The sequence below is a fragment of the Carcharhinus amblyrhynchos genome, chromosome 16, assembly GCF_965287045.1.
Source record: "Carcharhinus amblyrhynchos chromosome 16, sCarAmb.v2.hapA, whole genome shotgun sequence".
Taxonomy (NCBI): domain Eukaryota; kingdom Metazoa; phylum Chordata; class Chondrichthyes; order Carcharhiniformes; family Carcharhinidae; genus Carcharhinus; species Carcharhinus amblyrhynchos.
Window position 1 is genome coordinate 52085407 of NC_137339.1, and position 19344 is coordinate 52104750.

General features: G+C 44.8%; 1 protein-coding gene and 1 non-coding gene across 2 annotated transcripts in view; both read right to left on the reverse strand.

Annotated features, from left to right (window-relative positions):
* ctsz (cathepsin Z) overlaps nucleotides 1-19344 on the reverse strand; it is a 471849-nt gene that overhangs the window by 396943 nt on the left and 55562 nt on the right. The gene's annotated exons all lie outside the window — the stretch shown is intronic.
* LOC145354134 (U6 spliceosomal RNA) lies at nucleotides 2803-2905 on the reverse strand. The gene has a single exon (XR_013888812.1). It is a non-coding gene; the product is annotated as a U6 spliceosomal RNA (small nuclear RNA).

Below are 19344 nucleotides of genomic sequence, written 5' to 3' on the forward strand. Positions count from 1 at the left end.
GGAAGACCTCAATCCCCTGCACCCATAAAGAGTACTACTTCTGTCCAAACTCCAGTTATTTTTCTCTCTTGCCAAGGACACAGTTCAAATAGAGCAAAATACTGCGGATGCTGGAAATCTTACATAAAAACAGAAAATGCTGGAAACAGAAATGCTGGAAACTGGCGGGCTGGTGGGGGGAGTTCTCAAACTGAGATGCCGCTGGCACAAATCCTGTGGTTAAGGGGGGTGGTGTCCCGATGCTTGGAGAGTGGGGTCCCGATGCTTGGAGAGTGGGGTCCCGATGTCTGTTTGATAGCGGAAGGGGTCCTTTCATTTAAGTTGGAGATTGGAGCCCTCTTTTTCAAAGATGCTCCCCCCCCAAACACCAAACCAATTGCGGAATTACTGGCCTAGCTGGTTTGTTTAGGTCCCCTTCCAGCAGATAGTGTGACTCTCACTTCCCTTTTAAAATGTACAGCGATGTTTGATATGGCGATAAAAGCCAGCTTTGTAGCCTGCGAGCTTCACACCCATTCCTTTGCCTCAACCAACACTTTCCCACCAACCCCCCGCCCCCCCCCAATTTTTGGAAGAGCCCATCCAGTATGTAATATTGTGATGTCTGTGAGTATCCTGTTTCCATCTTGCTTTATGTCCAGTCATTTCCTATCCTGTTTGAGTTGAAAAGCTATCTGCTTTTTGTTTCTTTACTCTGTACTCTCAGCTCAGTTCCCTTCAGCTTGTCTGGACATTATCAGGCTGGGAATAAGCTATGAGTCATACCTAATATACTGCTGCCCCACCAAGATAACCAAGTGAGAATCAGAAATTAAACCCAAACATAACTGGAGGTAAGCTCACAAAAAATTCACCAATGTGACCTTTCCAGAGAAAAGTCTCAATTGTTCAAATACCTTTTGTTAAATTGTAAAAGATATGAGAACTTAAAGTACTCTTGACAAAGCCAGCTGAGGTTAGTTTGGACTAAAGAACTTTGAGAATTGAATTGTGGTGTCAGTCAAGGTTCTGGCATCACTCCAGCAGTGATCCCTCCAGCATTGTGTCTGTGTCTATCACATTTCAGGATTTCCCCCCATCTTCCCTGAAGATGCTGACTATTGCTAGTTACATGAACTGGCTGTTCTGTATCCTGCCCAAGTAGGTCTCTGCAGGCAGTATATTTCTGTGTATCTGAGTATGTGTCTGTCTATGTGCGTGCATGTATGTCTGTGGGGTGAGTAGGTATGTGTGTGGTTCTCCCTGTGTCTGTGTCAGCCATGCTCAATTCTGTCTCAGTGTACCTGAACAGGCGCCAGAGTGTGGTGACTTGGCTTGGGGATTTTCACAGTAACTTTATTGCAGTGTTAATATAAGCCTAATAAAAATTAGTGACACTAATAAAAATAATACATAAAATGTGTGTGTGTCTGTGTGTCCAACTCTTATTCCCAGGGTTGTGGTGTCCCTTTCATGACCTGGGTCATGATGTTGTGCTGTTGTCCGCCTATGAGAGCTCATACTTCTATTTACCAAATTGTCTAATGATTGACTAGTGACCGTCTTGCTTGGGAAGAGTGAAATAATTGGGGTCTAAGAGGCCAACTTGATGATGGGGAATTGGAAGCAAGCCAACTTCCTGTGGTAATGCAATGCCCGAGTCAGGCAGCTGTGTAGTACTCCAGAGTTCTGTTAATGATTAACCATCAATGTCTGGGATTCTTCCTGCTTGCCTCCAGAAAAACCTGCAAGAGAATGACCAAATGTGACTAACAACTGATAATTTATCATTTACAGCAGAGAGAAAGGTGGTGCAGGCCATTGCTTTTGTGCTAGCCCTTCGCTAAGAACATTCTATGAAATAATCCCACTGTCTGACTCTGTTGTCCCGTATCTTGCACAGCTTTGAGCATCTGTCCACTTTCCTGAAAGGACTGATGCTCCACGAACTCTCTAGAATTTTATTACTGCCTCCTAACTCAGTAACCATTTTAGATTGACTACGCAGCCAGGGGAGGATTTTAACCCTGATAGGGATGGGTATGAAGGCAGGTGGATATGCAAATTTGCTGGTTCTATCCCAGGCCAAAAGCCTTTTTCCAGGAGGTTGGAGGGTGAAGGTGGGGTGGGGGTGGAGGGGGGTTGGGGGGGAGGGGTTGCGGGGTAGGGGGGTGGTGTAGGCCTTGGGGACAGCACAGCAAGTACAGGCTAGCTGATTCAATTAATGAGTCACCTATTATTGTTGGGGAGGGGGGAATGACTGGGATCTTCCAGTCACCCTCCAGGGCTAATCAGGAACAGAGAGCTGTTTGGAAGCAGCCTCCTGAGGACAGACTGGAAGACAGGAGGGGTGAGGGGTGAGGGGTGGGGGGTGGGGTGTGGAGGTGGTGTGATATTCCAGGCTATATTACCCCTTTGGTGTCAGCTTGGCTTCAGCTGCAGCCATTGGCTCCCCTTTGAAGGAGATTACATGCTACCCCCGTCCCCAACACCCCCAACCACTCACAACGTGGGTCTGAATCAAAGAATCTCACTGTGCAGAGGGAGGCCATTCGGTCCATCGAGTCTGCACCAACCACAATCCCAACCAGCCCGTATCCCCATATCCCCCTACATTTACCCTAGCTAGTCCCCCTAACACTAAGGGGCAATTTAGCATGGCCACCCCACTTAACCCACACATCTTTGGAGTGTGGGAGGAAACTGGAGCACCCGGTGGAAACACACACAGGGAGAATGTGCAAACTCCACACAGATAGCCAGGAAATGAACCTGGGTCCCTGGCGCTGTGAGGCAGCAATGCTAACCACTGTGCCACCCAAGAAAAATATGGAATGCTTCACAAATCTACATGTCATCCTTGCACACGGGCCATGCTAATCTTCTCTGTATCATTCCAATTTTAGTATATGTGCTGCCAAGGCTTGTTGCAGAGTTGGAGAGAGGCTGCCTCCATCTTGTAATGCCCTTTCTCTCCCATCCCTGCAAAGACCACCTGCTTTTGCTTCCCAGCTGAGAGGCTTCCTTCAGGTTCTCCAGCTTTGAGATCCTGTACTGTTAATTGGACAGCCAATCTGTTCTCTGACCGGTATTTCATCAAATTGAGGAAAAGCACAGCTCCTCCCCACAGTGTGCGAGCTTCTGATCCTAATGTTGGGGTTTTGAAGGTGCAAAGATATCTTGCCCTTGGTCTATCCTTATTCATCCTTGGGCCAACAGTAAATTTGCATAACCTCTGTGTAATTTTCTCTTCCCTTTCCTGCTCCAGTAGATATAATCCCAAATGTCTCTAGTTTTTCCCAGCTATAATGCTCAGTGCTATATGTTGGCTTTGCCTCAATGGTGGCTCGCTTGCTGCTGAATCATGAACGTGGTAGGTTCAAATCCCACTCTACAGAGACTTCAGTACATAATCCAAGCAATTACTTCAGTGCAGTACTGAGGGACTGCTGCTCCATCAAAGGTAATGTCTTTCTGGTGATGTATTCAATCAAGACATTGTTAGCTTTCTCAAATAGAATTAGAAGTTAATGATTGTCGTGAAAACCCATCTGATTCACTAATGCCCTTTAGGGAAGGAAACCTGGTCTGGCCTACTTGTGACTCCAGATTGACAGCAATGTGGTTAACTCTCCTCTGAAATGGAGGGCAGTTAGGAGAGGCAATGAATGCTGGTCCAGCCAGTGAAAATCCCACACCCACATGCTTGGCTGAGTTTCAAAATCAGATTGTTCTGAGTTCACAGTTTGATGACAGTTTAAAGAGGTTATAAAAGGATTGTGTTCCTTTGATGTGGCTACTGAATAGCTGCATGCACAGTTTTGTATGAGAAGATTTAAGTGGGTTTTATAAATGGGAGTTTTTTCACTATTAAGTGTGAGTAAGAGCAGTATTAGACTGTTAGAAGTTTGTCTTTTTTAACTTTACATGGCTCCTGAGATCTACTCTTGGTAGATACTGGGATAATGGCTGTACAGGTGGCCGTGGGGTTTGGTAGGGGGTCATGAGTTGACCTGAATGTGGCACGGGTGTAAGAAAGTTGGTGTGGTGTGGTGAAAGTGAGTGACAGGTTGGGGGGGAGGGTGGGGTGGAATGGTGTGGTGATAGAGAGTTACGGGTGAGGGCTGGAGTCCTGACAGAGTTAAACAACTAGATGAAGTCCCAGAGGACTAAGGTGGGCCTTCTAATCCATCAGACTAAATACTTTTCTATCATCATGGCCGCCTACAATCTGCTTTCAGGATTAGCAGGCCCGATTCTGTCCAAATCCTGCCATTTAGGGCAAAAAGGGGTTATGAAATGTTCTTGGCAGACAGGATTAAGGAGAATCCTAAGGCATTTTATTCATACGTTAGGAACAAGAGGGCTGTCAGGGAAAAAAATCAGACGTCTCAGGGACAGAGGAGGGGAATTATGCTTCGAGCCCAAGGAGGTAGGGGAGATCCTAAATGAATACTTTACATCAGCGTTCACAAAGGAGAGGGACGTGTTGACTGGGAGTGTCTCAGAGGGAAGTGTTGACCTGTTAGAGAAAATCTCCATTACAAGGGAGTAAGTATTAGGTTTTTTCGGGAACATTAAAACTGACAAATCCCCAGGGCCTGATGGCATCTATCCTAGACTGCTCAGGGAGACAAAAGATGAAATTGCTGGGCCTCTGACAGAAATCTTTGTCTTTTCATTGGACACAGGTGAGGTCCCTGAGGATTGGAGGACTGCGAATGATGTACTGTTATTTAAGAAGGGTAGCAAGGATAACCTGGCTAACTATAGGCTGGTGAGCTTGACGTCTGTGGTAGGGAAATTGTTGGAGACGATTCTTAGAGATATGATGTATACGCGTTTAGAACGGAATAATCTCATTAGTGACAGACAGCATGGTTTTGTAAGAGGGATGTCATGCCTCATAAATTTGGTGGAGTTTTTTGAGGAAGGGCCATGGATGTCATCTATATGGATTTTATATGGAGCAGGGAAGGGAAGAGAAAATTACACAGAGGTTATGAAAATTTACTGTTGGCCCAAGGATGAGTCACCTATTATTGTTGGGGAGGGGGGGAATGACTGGGATCTTCCAGTCACCCTCCAGGGCTAATCAGGAACAGAGAGCTGTTTGGAAGCAGCCTCCTGAGGACAGACTGGAAGACAGGAGGGGTGGGGGGTGGGGTGTGGAGGTGGTGTAACATTCCAGGCTATATTACTCCTTTGGTGTCAGCTTGGCTTCAGCTGCAGCCATTGGCTCCCCTTTGAAGGAGATTACATGCTACCCCCGTCCCCAACACCCCCAACCACTCACAACGTGGGTCTGAATCATAGAATCTCACTGTGCAGAGGGAGGCCCTCTTGGCAGGTTGGTGCAAAAGGTTTAATCTCATGGGATAAAAGGAGAGATGGCTAAATGGGTAGAGAACTGGCTTGGCCACAGAAGACAGAAGGTAGTAGTGGAAGGGTCTTTTTCCAGCTGGAGGTCTGTGACCAGTGGTGTTCCGCAGGGCTCTGTACTGGGGCCTCTGCTGTTTGTGATATATATATAAATGATTTGGAAGAAGGTGTAACTGGTGTGATCAGTAAATTTGCGGATGACATGAAGATGGCCAGACTTGCGGATATCGATGAACATTGTCGGAGAATACCGCAGGATATAGATAGGCTGGAAAATTGGGCGGAGAAATGGCAGATGGAATTTTATTCCAGATAAATGCGAAGTGATGCATTTTGGTGGGACTAATGTAGGGGGGAGCTATACAATAAATGGCAGAACCATCAAAAGTATAGATGCACAGAGGGACCTGGGTGTGCAAGTCCACAGGTCCTTGAAGGTGGCAGCACAGCTGGAGAAAGTGGTGAAGAAGGCATATGGCATGCTTGTCTTTATTGGACGGGGCATAGAGTATAAAAGTTGGCATCTGATGTTACAGCTGTATAGAATGTTGGTTAGGCGACATTTGGAGTACTGCGTCCAGTTCTGGTCGCCGCAGTACCAGAAGGACGTGGAGGCTTTGGAGAGAGTGCAAAGAAGGTTTACCAGGATGTTGCCTGGTATGGTGGGTCTTAGCTGTGAGGACAGATTGGGTAAACTGGGGTTGTTCTCCCTGGAAAGATGGAGAATGAGGGGAGACCTAATAGAGGTGTATAAAATTATGAGGGGTATAGATAGGGTGAACACTGGGAAGCTTTTTCCCAGGTCGGAGGTGACAAACACGAGGGGTCAAAGGTTCAAAGAGAGGGGGGGGCGAGGTTTAATTCAGATATCAGAGGGATGTTTTTACACAGAGGGTAGTGGGGGCCTGGAATGCACTGCCAAGCAGGGTAGTGGAGGCAGACACGCTGGGATCGTTTCAGACTTATCCGGATAGTCACATGAGCTGACTGGGAATGGAGGGATACAGAAGAATGGTCTAGTTGGACCAATGAGCAGCGCAGGCTTGGGGGGCTGAAGGGCCTGTTCCCTGTGCTGTATTGTTCTTGTTCTTTGTTCTATCCCAGAGCAAAGATTGTGCATAATGGGCCCCTTTAAATCAAGGTGGATCTGCCGAGTCAGGAAATTTCCTGACTTGAGAAATTCACCTGCTTAGCAAAAACCTTGGCCACAGTTTTCATTTCAGTGTAGGCTTCAGCCTGTGACTAATTTACAGCCATCAGCAAGTTCAGAAAAGAGTAGGTGTTGGATTAAAACCAACAAGCATTAAGTATATTTTTCCCAAACTAACATCCCAATTTAAATTTTTTCTTGACTTCCTGTTTGAGTTTTTAACTTGTTTTGTCTCTGTGAGGGCTAGCAGCACAAACACTGGGGAACCTGGGGCAGAATTGTCTTCAGCTTATTCTTTGACATATGTAGAAATCCAACACATGCTTAAATCCCTGACCTAAATAACTGAGAAATGCTTGCATCTGGAGATTCTGTTGTCATGTTGTATAGAGACACACCTCATTTAACTAATTCCAGACATACAGGCTGGCAAGATCCAACCAGACATCCCCAAGGGATTCTGCTGGAGATTAACCAACTTAAAGTGCATATTGACCAGTTGACTTTCTGACCAAGGTAACCCGCAGGATGTTTATAATGGGGATTCAGTGATAGTAATGCCATTGACTGTCAAGGGGCGATGATCAGATTTATTGAAAATGGCCATTGTCTGGTAATTGTTATTTGCCATTTATCAGCCCAAGCCTGGATATTATCCAGGTCTTGTTGCATTTGAACATAGTGACATAGAAAATATGAGCAGGAGTAGGCCCTCCACTATTCGTTATGATCATGGCTGATTATCCATCTCAATGTTTTCTCCAGCTATATCTAACTCCTTCTTGAAAACATACAATACTTTGACCTCAAGTGCTTTTTGTGGTAATGAATTCCGCAGACTCACCACTCTTTGGGTGAAGGCATTTTTCCTCATCTCAGTCCTAAATGATTTATCTCATATCCTCAGATGCTGACCACTGATTCTATACTTCCCCACTATCAGGAATTTCCTTCCTGTATTTAACCTGTTTACTCTTGTTAGAATTTTATGCATTTCTATGAGGTTCCTCCCTCATTTTTCTGAACTCCAATGAACATAATCCTAACTGACTCAACATCTCATCATACGCCAGTCCTATAAAAACTGTAGTCAATGGGAATCAGAGAGAAAACTCCCCACAGGTTGGAGTCATACCTGGCAAAGGAAGATAGTTGTAGGTCAATCATTTCAGCTCCAGGACATCACTGCAGGAGTTCTTCAGGGTAGTGTCCTATTCCCAACCATCTTTAACTGCTTCATCAATGACCCTCCTTCCATCATAAACTGCTTCAGTATCTGAGGAATCGTGAATAGTGCTGAACATTGTGCAGTTCCCTGTGAACATCTCCACTTATGACCTTATGATAGAAGGAAGGTCAAAATGTGAAGTTCCTGGTCAGGGCAGTTGGACCCATCCCATCCCTGTGGCTCCTTTGTGTGACATTCTATCAATAAAAGTGTAAGGTGAATAAGGCAGTGAGCCATTCAGATCACAAAACTCGCATTCACTTTTGTGTGCTGACATGCATAAACCATTTTCATTACATCATCAATGACCACTGGGAAGGTTTGATGGAGAAAATGGCTCTGCACAAATGCTTGGTGCCATCTATGTTGTAGCTGTGACTCCAAGGTAGCAAGCATGCTGTGTACTGCTTCCTCTTCATCACACTGTAATGCCTTGACAGTGTGTAGCTGTGAGTGACCTGGTCAAGGGTCAACAGCTTGGGCACATCCTGATAAATGGGTGGCAAGAGATCAAGTTGATGGGATAATAAGCATGACATTGTTCATCATTCATCCACCCATTGAATCTTGTCAGTTAACTACATGACTGTATTGGGTGATGGTGGACAGACTATGCTATCTCCACGGCTGTGCATTGTGCATCCATTCCATGTTTTCATGGTTTAATAGAGTACACTTTGATTAATCAGGACCAATGATAATTCTCCCATAGTGAAAGTCCATGATGGGCCATCCATTCCAGTGTCAATTAACAGTTGCACAGCATCTACAGCTTTGACGCTTATCTGACAAGGCAATGATGTCTCGCTGGAGGCATTAGCCTTCACAATTGACAACTTCTGGATCTTTCTGAAGGCTGGCTTTAACCTGCACTTGAGATTGAGATATTAACCATTTCCAACACTTCAACAGAATCGATCAGCAATCTCCTGGCTATTTAATGGTACATTTGCTTTTAACACTCAACAGCAATTAACATCAAATCAGCTTTTGTCCCATTTCACTACCTTGTCAATACTCTTGAACAAGATGCAGTCAGTCTTACCTAAATCCAAGCTCCATAATGAGTCAGTCATAGAATCATAGAAAGCCCTACAGTGCACAAGGAGGCCATTTGGTCCATCGAATCTGCACCGACAACAACCCCACCCAGGCCCTATCCTCATAACCCTAATTACTTACATTTCTAATCCCCTGATACTAAGGGGCAATTTAGCGTGGCCAATCCACCTAACCTGCATATCTTTGGACTATGGGAGAAAATCGGAACATCTGGAGGAAACCCAGGCAGACATGGGGAGAACATGCAAACGGTGCACAGACAGTGACCAAAGCCAGGAATTGAACTCAGGTCCCTGGCGCTGTGAGGCAGCAGTGTTTACAATTGTGTCTCCGTGCCACCTACAATTCTTAGAGATAACAGGGTAGATTTGCTACCTTGCTTTGTCTCCCCTGCAAGTTCAAAATGGTTCAATTTTAGGAGCAATCAGTGCTTACACAGGAGCAAGACTGCAATGTGTCCAATCTAGTATTGGTTCCTGCTGTTTTTAGTAGCTAGTTATGTGCATTAATGTGACTTTCATTAATGTAATGTCATCCAAAATCTGCTGCTCCTGTCTTAACTCATATCTGTTCTCCTATCACTTTTGTGCTTTCTGACATACAGTAGCTCTCAGACAAGCAACATCTTGGTTTTAAACTTCTGTGCTTGTTTTCAAATCTCTCCAACCCTCCACAATATTTACACTCCTCTAATTCTTGTCTCTTTTTCATTCCCAATCATAATCACTCCTCCATTTGGTGCCTTCAGCTGCTGAGGCCCCAAGTTCTGGAATCTCCTCCCTTCACCTCTCCATCTCACTTCTTTCCTTTAAGACACCCCTTCAAACCACCACCTTTGAAAGGGTTGGTCACATGACCCAATATCTCCTTAGGTGGTTTGGTGTTGAATTTTGTTTTATAATGCTCCTGAGAAAATACCTTGGGACATTTCATTTTTTTAAGGGTGCTGTCTGAATATAATCGTTATTGTATCAGGCCCAGCTTCAGCACTAATGCAGTTGGTGCTGGATTTTCAGAAGCCATGGTGACCTATAGACTGAGAGTAAGTTACTTTCTCAAAATAACTTTTAGAAATTGATCTGATTTATTATTGTCACATGCATTGGTATACAGTGACAAGTATTGTTTGTTGCACACTATACAGACAGAACATACCCTAGTTATGACTGTAACACTATTGGTAACCACTGTTGGTAAGCTCCTTATGATGATGTGACAGCTTAGCAATAACTTGCTGAGAGGAGGCCCAATTTCAGGGCCTGCCTTGGGCCTATTGGTTGGGGCTCATTTCAAAAGTGAAGAGAAGTGAATTTATCTCAGCCACTGGATGTCTTAAATGCTTCACAGGAGGTGTATTATTTTGAAGCGCAGCCGCTATTGTAACGTGGGAAATGCAGCAGCCAAATTGTGCACAATCAACTCCACAAACTGCAGTGCGAAAACAAACTTTTTTTTGTGTGCTGTTAGAGTCATAGAGTCATAAAGGTTTACAGCAATGGAAACAGACCCTTTGGCCCAACTTGTCCGTGCTGCCTTTGTTTTAAACCCCGAAGCTAGTCCCAATTGCCTGGATTTGTCCCATATCCCTCTACACCAATCTTGCCCATGTAACTGCCTAAATGGTTTTTAAAAAATAAAATTGTGCCTGCCTCTACCACTATCTCTGGCAGCTTGTTCCAGACACTCACCACCTTATGTGTGAAAAAATTGCCCCCTGGGTCCTTTTGTATCTCTCCCCTCTCACCTTAAGCTTATGCCCTCTAGTTTTAGATGCCTCCACCTTTGGGAAAGGATATTGACTATCTAGCTGATCTATGCTCGTCATTATTTTATAGAACTCTATAAGATCACCCCTTAGCCTCCTACCCTCCAGAAAAACAGGTCCCAGTCTATTCAGCCTCTCCTTACAGCCCAAATCATCAAAATTCATTTCTGCATGTTGATTGAGGGGTAAATATTGATCCAGGACACCAGGGATAATTCCCCTGCTCTTCTTTGAATAGTGCCATGACCACGTGAGAGGGGCCGCGGTTGAACATCTCATCTGAAAAATGGCACCTTCAGCAGTGAAACACTCTTCAGTATTGCATTGGTCTTTGTGCTCAGGACATGGAGTGGGTCTTGAGTATTGTACCTTGTGACTCAGATGCAAAAGTGCTACCAACTGCACCACGGCTGACACTGATTTGAGGGCTGAAAAGTAGCCAAACAAATTTTCCTTCCCCATAATTCTTTTCTCCTTACACAGCTCTATTGATGTGGATGCCAAAGAAGGATCAGTCAAACTGACAGATATACGTTGATTGGTTTGGACAAGCAGTGACACTAACCACACAAATCTGGCTGGCTCTCGTTGAAGTGATGGATTCATCTGGACAGTTTCAAGTGCTGGAGAAAGAACTTGTCTTCATCTTGCACCTTTTATGACATCTCAAAAGTACTTTGATTGCAGTATAGTATCAGTCTAGAACACAGACTGAAAGATTTGGGCCAGAATTGTAAGGCCCCTCCTGCCCAGTGGGGTATTATGGCACTGCTAAAATAAACAACAATTTAAATGGCCGCCACATCCGCTAGGGGAAACACACCGCTGGGGTAGATCTTGAACACATAGCGGTGAATTTTCCAATCCTGCTCGCTGCGGGACTCATTGCAAGTTGGACGGACAACTTGATGGACTGTTTAAAGATCGGTTGAGCTCGGGCAGGAATTTCCTGTCTTGGTGCAAGCACTTTACCTTCTGACTCAGAGATAGGAATTTCAGTGTACCATTAATCACTGTGTGACAATTAAGGGAATTACTAGTTAAAAATGTGATAATGATTGTCTTATAAACAGAGGCAACTAGAACACTTTGGAGAGAGCTTCTTGTAGTTTAGCAGCACTGGCGAAGTGTCTTACAATAAACCGGCTTTAAATCGAAAAGACCAGTCTGGATTGATTCATTCACCACAGCCATTTGTTGCAACTGACAAAGAACTAAGCTACTGAAAACGGCACCATAAAAGCAATTTCTTCCCAGAACTCTGCTCCAACTTTCTGGAGAAGAGAGTTAATTCATTTGGCAATAAAACATCTCTAAACTGGGCTAATTACTGCCCTAGAGTCAAGGTTCCCTCACACATCTGGTGTGTGAGAAAATATAATGTCCTCTTAAATTACGTCAGCACCCCATTTTCCATTCCCTCTCATCCAATAGGAGAGCTGCTAATCTCGGGTTTTATTCATAGTGTCGATGTGGATGTGGCTGAATGGGGAAAACTGAAGGTTGCTCAGCACTGCTCCTTGCTGGTTTTACACCTGTCAGTGAACACCTAACTAGGGTCATCAATCAGCCGGCATGTCCCTGGGAGTTGGTAGGAATTAAAAGATTAATCTCTGTGATTTTGATGTGAGAAATTCATCGAGAAAAATCATTGAGGCTATGGGTTTCCATTGGCGGGAGGAAGATGGTCCTCCATAAAGAGGGACCAATGAGAGGAGAGTGGGATAGGGGCAGCGGGAAGCAGGATTTCATGTGTTGAAACCTTCAAGAGAACTACCAATCAGGATTAGAATTCCTATCCCTGATGTCCAACAGTACAGGTAGAACTCAAGAGAAATGTGTTACAGATAGTACACTTCCATGTAGGATTAGTGACAGTACACCAAGGATACAGTGACCTTGGCTAACACCTTTGGAGAAGGCCTGGTGCCAGGTGTTCAAACTGTCCAGGTCGTAGGCCCCTTTTAATGGGGCAATTGGAGTTCTAGGAAGTAAATTGGATCCTAGTGGTGATTTTTGGCTAGTATTGGCTGGAAACTGCACAGTTCAGGCTCTGGTCAGATCCGTACGCGATAGAACTGAAGAAACCTGGCCACTGTTAAATGGAGGAGCAGGAGACACTCTCAAAACTAATCTGAGCAGTTACCACCCCAGGATACTCACCCTCTGTGATCACCTCCATCCATAAATAAGCTGGCTATCCTGGCTAGTTTTTGAAGCGAGTCTGTAAATCTTTATTGAGACTTGAGCATTAAGTGCTGAGGCCCCCAGAACAGTGGGAGGTAGGGCCTGCCTACTGTTGAGTGATTGGCAAGAATGTCTCACTGGGCAGACACCCAAATTTTTTTTAAGATCCAGGAAATTTCCATTAAACAGTGACATTTGCAACCCTGTAACTGTTTACTCACTGACCCACTGCTAGCTTTTCCAGTCTGCACAAGGACTGGAGGCAGCAGATTCTATATTGCGGCTGTGTACAAAGTATTCAGTGTCATGTCTCCACATTAATTGGGAGCGAGATTGGCAAGCAGCATTAAAACCCTCTACTGAAGATGCTGTGGTGTGAATGTGCTGCTTGTTATTGACATCCTTCTACATAGGCTGACCATGTCCTCCTTGTGCTCATTGCGATGATTTGAGTGCAAGGATACAGCTAAAACCAGGAACTGGATTCTCATCCTGGCAGAAAAAGCAGCCTCTTTAGTTCATCGTCAATAGGGAGCTGCTCGAGGAGCAGGTGAGGAAGAATTTCATCAAACTATTTTGAAGGTGGCAAGTCAATAAAGCTATTAAAAAAACTATACAGGATAGAGTGCAAAAGAGATGAAGCTCTGCTGAATCTATAGAGATCACCTAGCTGGACCAATCAGACCGAGCTGGACTGTTGGGCTTGATTTTAACCTCTGCAAGCCTGAATTGGAGTGCAATTTCTCCAACCCCATTTTGTCAGATGTGGAAGGGATGGTGTGGGGACGGGACCATCAACCCACCTGTGGGATTGGTTAGTCACTGATAGACGTAGTTAACAGCCACTCAAGGTCAATTAAACAGGGCTGACTGGAATTTTCCTATTGTCCTCGAGGAATCCCAAGATGGCGAGAGTCGGTTTTGATCACTTTGGTGGCCTCTCCACCAGGATGGAGCTGTGTGGGGGATGTTCAGCACACGAGGTAGGCTAAGTGGCCCACTCTCCCTGCCTCCAGGAGCAGCTGCAGGCCCCATGAAGAGCAACTCCCCCCTACATTGCTGATCTTCCCGTAAAAACTGTTTATCAGTTTGACAGGAGAAAATTGGAGAGTGGGTGCTTACGTTTTAAAACCCTTACTTACCTGATACCCTGCTGCTATTTTAATTGAAAACCTTTGAATGGTGGCCCTGCCCCCCTCTTGCCCCAAGGAATCTCCCACAGTCCCTTCATACAGTGCGAGTTTCTGATCCCCTAACTGGGCCTGACAATTGGTTGCAGAAGACCAGAAGGAAAATTCAACCCTTTTAATTCAGACCATCTACATTCTAGAAAGGATGTCAAGACTTTGGGGTGGGTGCAGAGGAGATTTACCAGAATGGTATCAGTTATGTAGAAATTCAGGAAAAGCTGTTCTCCATAAAGCAGAGAAACCTAAGGGAAGTGTAATAGTGTGAAGTATATTGATGAGAAAGCCTTGAATCACAACACCAATTTATTGAAGGGAAGTTAAAACTATATACGGACAAGCTCAATGCAGGTACAGGTCTAGTTACACTGGCTCCTAGTCTCACACTAAAGGTTCTCTCCTAACAGCACCCGATAGATGCTGGTTTGTGCACTTCCTCCTGATAGGCCCAGAAGGGTCCTGTGACTTATGAACCCCTACCCCTTGAAATAACTTGAAATAATTGTCTAACGGTGGTACGTTGCGGAGACCATGCAGATGCTTTGACAACGGATGAATGAACACCGCTTGACAATCACCAGATAACAGTGTTCTTTTCCTGTTGGGGAACACTTCAGCAGTCACGGGCATTCGGCCTCTGATCTTCGGGTAAGCATTCTCCAAGGTGGCCTTCATGACACACGACAGCGCAGAGTCGCTGAGCAGAGACTGATAGCGAAGTTCTGCACACATGAGGACGGTCTCAACTGGGATCTTGGGTTCATGTCACACTATCTGTAACCCCCATGACTTGCCTGGGTTTGCAAAATCTCACTAACTGCCCTGGCTGGAGACAATACACATCTCTTTAACCTGTGCTTAGCCCTCTCTCCACTCACATTGTCTGTACCTTTAAGATTTGATTACCGGTAAAGACTCGCATTCCAACCATTATCTTGTAAATTGAGTTTGTGTCTTTATATGTCCTGTCTGTGAACAGAACTCCCACTTACCTGATGAAGGGGCAGTGCTCCGAAAGCTTGTGGCTTGTGCTACCAAATAAACCTGTTGGACTTTAACCTAGTGTCGTAAGACTTCTTACTGTGCTTAGCACAGTCCAACGCCGGCATCTCCACATCATGCTTTATAAACCCCACCCCAGGTTGCTCACAGCAGTGTCATGAATATTAATGTTAAATTTTTGGACACTGAAGGGCAACCCTACACAGTTGGATATTTTACATTGAACTGGGCTTTAGAAATAAAGGGAGAATATGTGATTATCAATGGCTACAATTCTCCTGCTTTTCACACTGGCGGCATTTTCTGGTGCCACCGATGGCATACCCCTCAGTATGGGTTTCTAGGTGGCATGTGGTGCAGTCAATGGGAAATCCCATTGATAGCGTCAGGTCCAGAAGATCCTGCCACTGCTGAATGACATGCTGCCTCCCACCATGAGAAACACGCAGTGGGGAGGCCAGAGGATCCCTTCCACTGTGCGTTTTTCCTTCTTTCATGGATATGGGTGTTGCTGGCAAGGCCAATATTTGTTGCCCATCCCCATTTGCCCTTGAACTGAATGGCTTGCTCGGCTATTTCATTGGGCATTACAATGAAACTCATCTCCAAACTCTGTGGCCTGGGCCTCGGCACCTCCCTCTGCAACTGGATCCTGAACTTCCTAACCCATAGACTACAATCAGTAAGGATAGACAACAACACCTCCTCTATGATCATCCTCAAGACTGGTGCCCCACAAGGCTGTATTCTCAGCCCCCTACTATACTCCATATACACCCATGATTGTGTAGCCAAATTCCCTCCAGCTTGATTTTTTGAAGTTTGCTGATGAATCCACCATAGCGGGTTGGATCTCAAATAATAACGAGACAGTGTACAGGAATGAGATAGAGAATCTGATGAACTGTTGTGATGACAATAATCTCTCCCTCAATGTCAACAAAACGAAGGAGATTGTCATCGACTTCAGGAACGTGCCCCTGTCTGCATCAATGGGGCGAAGTAGAAATGGTTGAAAGCTTTTAGTTTTTAGGTGTCCAGATCACCAAGAGCCCTGTCCTGTCCCCCCAAGCTTTCACTATAGTTAAGAAAGCCCACCAATGTCTCTACATTCTTGGAAGACTAAGGAAATTTGGCATGTCAGCTACAACTCTCATCAAATTTTACATTCTTTGTGATTGGGATGGCTCCTGCCCTGCCCAAGACTGCAAGAAACTACAAAAGATCGTGAATGTAGCCCAATCTGTCACGCAAACCAGCCTCCCATCCATTGACTCTGTCTACACTTCCTGCTGCCTCGGCAAAGCAGCCAGCATAATTAAGGATCCCACTCACCCCTGCTATACTCTATTCCACCTTCTTCCATTAGGAAAATAATACAAAAGTCTGAGGCCACATACCAATCGAGTCAAGAACTGCTTCTTCCCTGCTGCCATCAGAATTTTGAATGGTCCTACCTCACATTAAGTTGATCTTTCACTACTCCTAGCTATGACTGTAACACTACATTCTGCACTCTCTTGTTTCCTTCTCTTTGAATGGTATGTTCTGTCTGTTCAGTTCACATGAAACGATACTTTACACTGTATACTCATACGTGTGACAATAATAGGTCAAATCAAAGTTAACTGCATGTGGATTTGGAATCACGTGTCCAGATAAGAATGGCAGATTTCCTTCTCTAAGGGAACTAAATGGGACCTCAGTTTTTATAACAATTGATGATTCTATGATTCAATGGTTTTCGTGGTCACAATTCCTGAGACTTTCCAGATTTATTAATGGAATTCAGATTTCCCGAGCTGCTGTGATGGATTTGAACCTGAGTCCCCAAAGCAGTGGTCCGGGCCTCTGCATTTCTAATCGAATAACATTAGCAGTATTCCACTTTCTCCCTTAGCCAGGGATGATTACTTGTTAGTGTACAAGAGCATTGACCATTTATATGAGGTGAAAAGTCAACTCATTAACCTGACCTCTGATTAGATTTCTTGACCAGTTTTGTTGTTACAGGCAGACACTGAATGGATACCATGACCAAAGATTGCTGTATCAGCTGATAAGGTCATGGATACATGTGGAGAGAAAAGGTGAGCTACCACTTTCTCATTTAGCAACCTTAATCTGTTAGCTGTTTCCACAGATGCTGCCTGGATTGCTAAACATTTTCAAGCATTTTCTGTTTTGATTTCAGCTTTCCAGAATCTGTGGTAATTTGATTTCTTTGTTTATAATGAATAGAAAGGAGACAGAAGAGGGGTAAGAGATAGAAGAGGGAAAAGGGGCACAGATCAAGCAGGAGAGCATTCGACCCCATGAACCCGTTCTGCTATTCCATTTGATCATCGCTGATCTGTATCATCTCGATTCACCTCCTTGCTTCTCGATGCTCAATACTATCTTGAAACTTCATTTTTATAATTTTAGGCAAGGACTGTGCTCATAGAAGGAGCTTCTGGAGCTGCCTCTACTTATTAAAAAATGTTAAAATAGCTGCCGAGGAGGTCAGATGACCTTTGAAATTTCAACCCAGATCATCCAGCTTCCAGAAAGCTTTGAATCATACTGGGCAGGGTTTCCCATTTGAATGGACAAGCCTAGACATCTCTGTGGAACTTAAGAACATAAGAACATAAGAACATAAGAAATAGGAGCAGGAGTAGGCCATCTAGCCCTTCGAGCCTGCCCCGCCATTCAATAAGATCATGGCTGATCTGTCGTGGCTCAGTTCCACTTTCCCGCCCTCTCCCCATAACCCTTAATCCCTTCTCTTATCAAAAACCCATCAACCCGCTTCTTAAAAATATTTAGCGAGGCAGCCTCCACCACTTCAACGGGCAGAGAATTCCAGAGATTCACCACCCTTTGAGTGAAGAAGTTCCTCCTCAACTCCGTTCTAAACCGCCTCCCCTTTATCTTGAGGCTGTGCCCCCTAGTCCTACTGTCTTTTTTGAGCGGGAAGAGTCTCTCCACCTCTATCCTATCCATCCCATTCATCATCTTATACGTCTCAATGAGATCTCCCCTCATTCTTCTAAACTCTAACGAGTACAAGCCTAGTTTATTCAGCCTCTCCTCATAGCTCAATCCCCTCAACTCCGGTATCAGCCTAGTAAACCTCCTCTGCACTCCCTCCAGGGCCAAAATATCCTTGCGCAGGTGCGGCGCCCAAAACTGCACACAGTACTCCAGCTGCGGCCTCACCAATGCCCTATACAGCTGCAGCAAGACCTCCCTACTTTTATATTCAATCCCCCTCGCTATGAAGGCCAGCATCCCATTCGCCTTCCTGACCACCTGCTGCACCTGCAAGCTGGGTTTTTGCGATTCATGCACAAGGACCCCGAGGTCCCTCTGCACCGTCGCCTGCTGCAGTTTTTCGCCACATGAAGCTTACATGAAGCTTACACCAAAACACAGAGCCAATGGACTCATAGACAGTTGACAGTAGTCTTGTTACCTTTCCTTTTCTTCCGGTTATCCACAAACAAAGTGTGAAAGATCACCATCCACCTTCTCTTGGAGATCAATGACATGACTGAAACTGATTCTCTGATGCTGAAATCCTTTTATCCCCCTGAATTGCAAGAGGCAGACTAATGGTGGGAGGAGGAGGTGGTGCTGTTGGAAATGCAAACACCTATCTTTACAGAAACAAGCCACACTGAAGGACTGAAGGAAAGGGAATTGGGGGAGGATGATTCAGTTTATCTCATCACCCTTGTCCATGACAGCCCTATCTATCAATCTCTGTACTGAGATTTTAAATTAACTTTCAGGTTGCCTTTAGGGTCGTGGAGAGTTCCAGATTTTCCTGCCCTTTGTGTGAAGACCTACTTCCAGACATCACTCTTTTATGGTCTAGTTGTAATTTGAAAGTTATGTGTCATAATGATGATACCTGAATGTTTCAGCCCCAGAATAGGAGGCGTGCCTCAATGGGACTCTGAAGGTTGTTGAAGATACAGAACAATATTTTAACAAGGACATTTACTTTGAAAAATGGCATAAAGTGATAACAAAAGCCATTGTAGACATTGAGTAATATCAGTGAAACTTAGCAACTTTTATGGTGGAATGAAATTTTACAGTTGCCATCTGAGAGTTTGGGTGTGGACTAAAATTGACAAAAGATACTTTATGTAGTTAACTGAAAGTAGCCAGCTTTATAAATGCAGCTCCCAGCCTCCAGTCAATAGAATTAGATAGGAGCGCAATGAAGGAGCCTTAAGGCCCAGAGTCTAATGTCCCAACAGCAGGGGTGAGTGGGTGGGGGTGGGGGGTGGGGGGAATGGGACTCATGGAACACCATGGCAACGAGGAAATGAGAAAAGCATTTCTGAATGATAGCTCCTGGGAGAGCGATAATTCCGTTTATTTAATCCTTGTGCCTACTGGAATA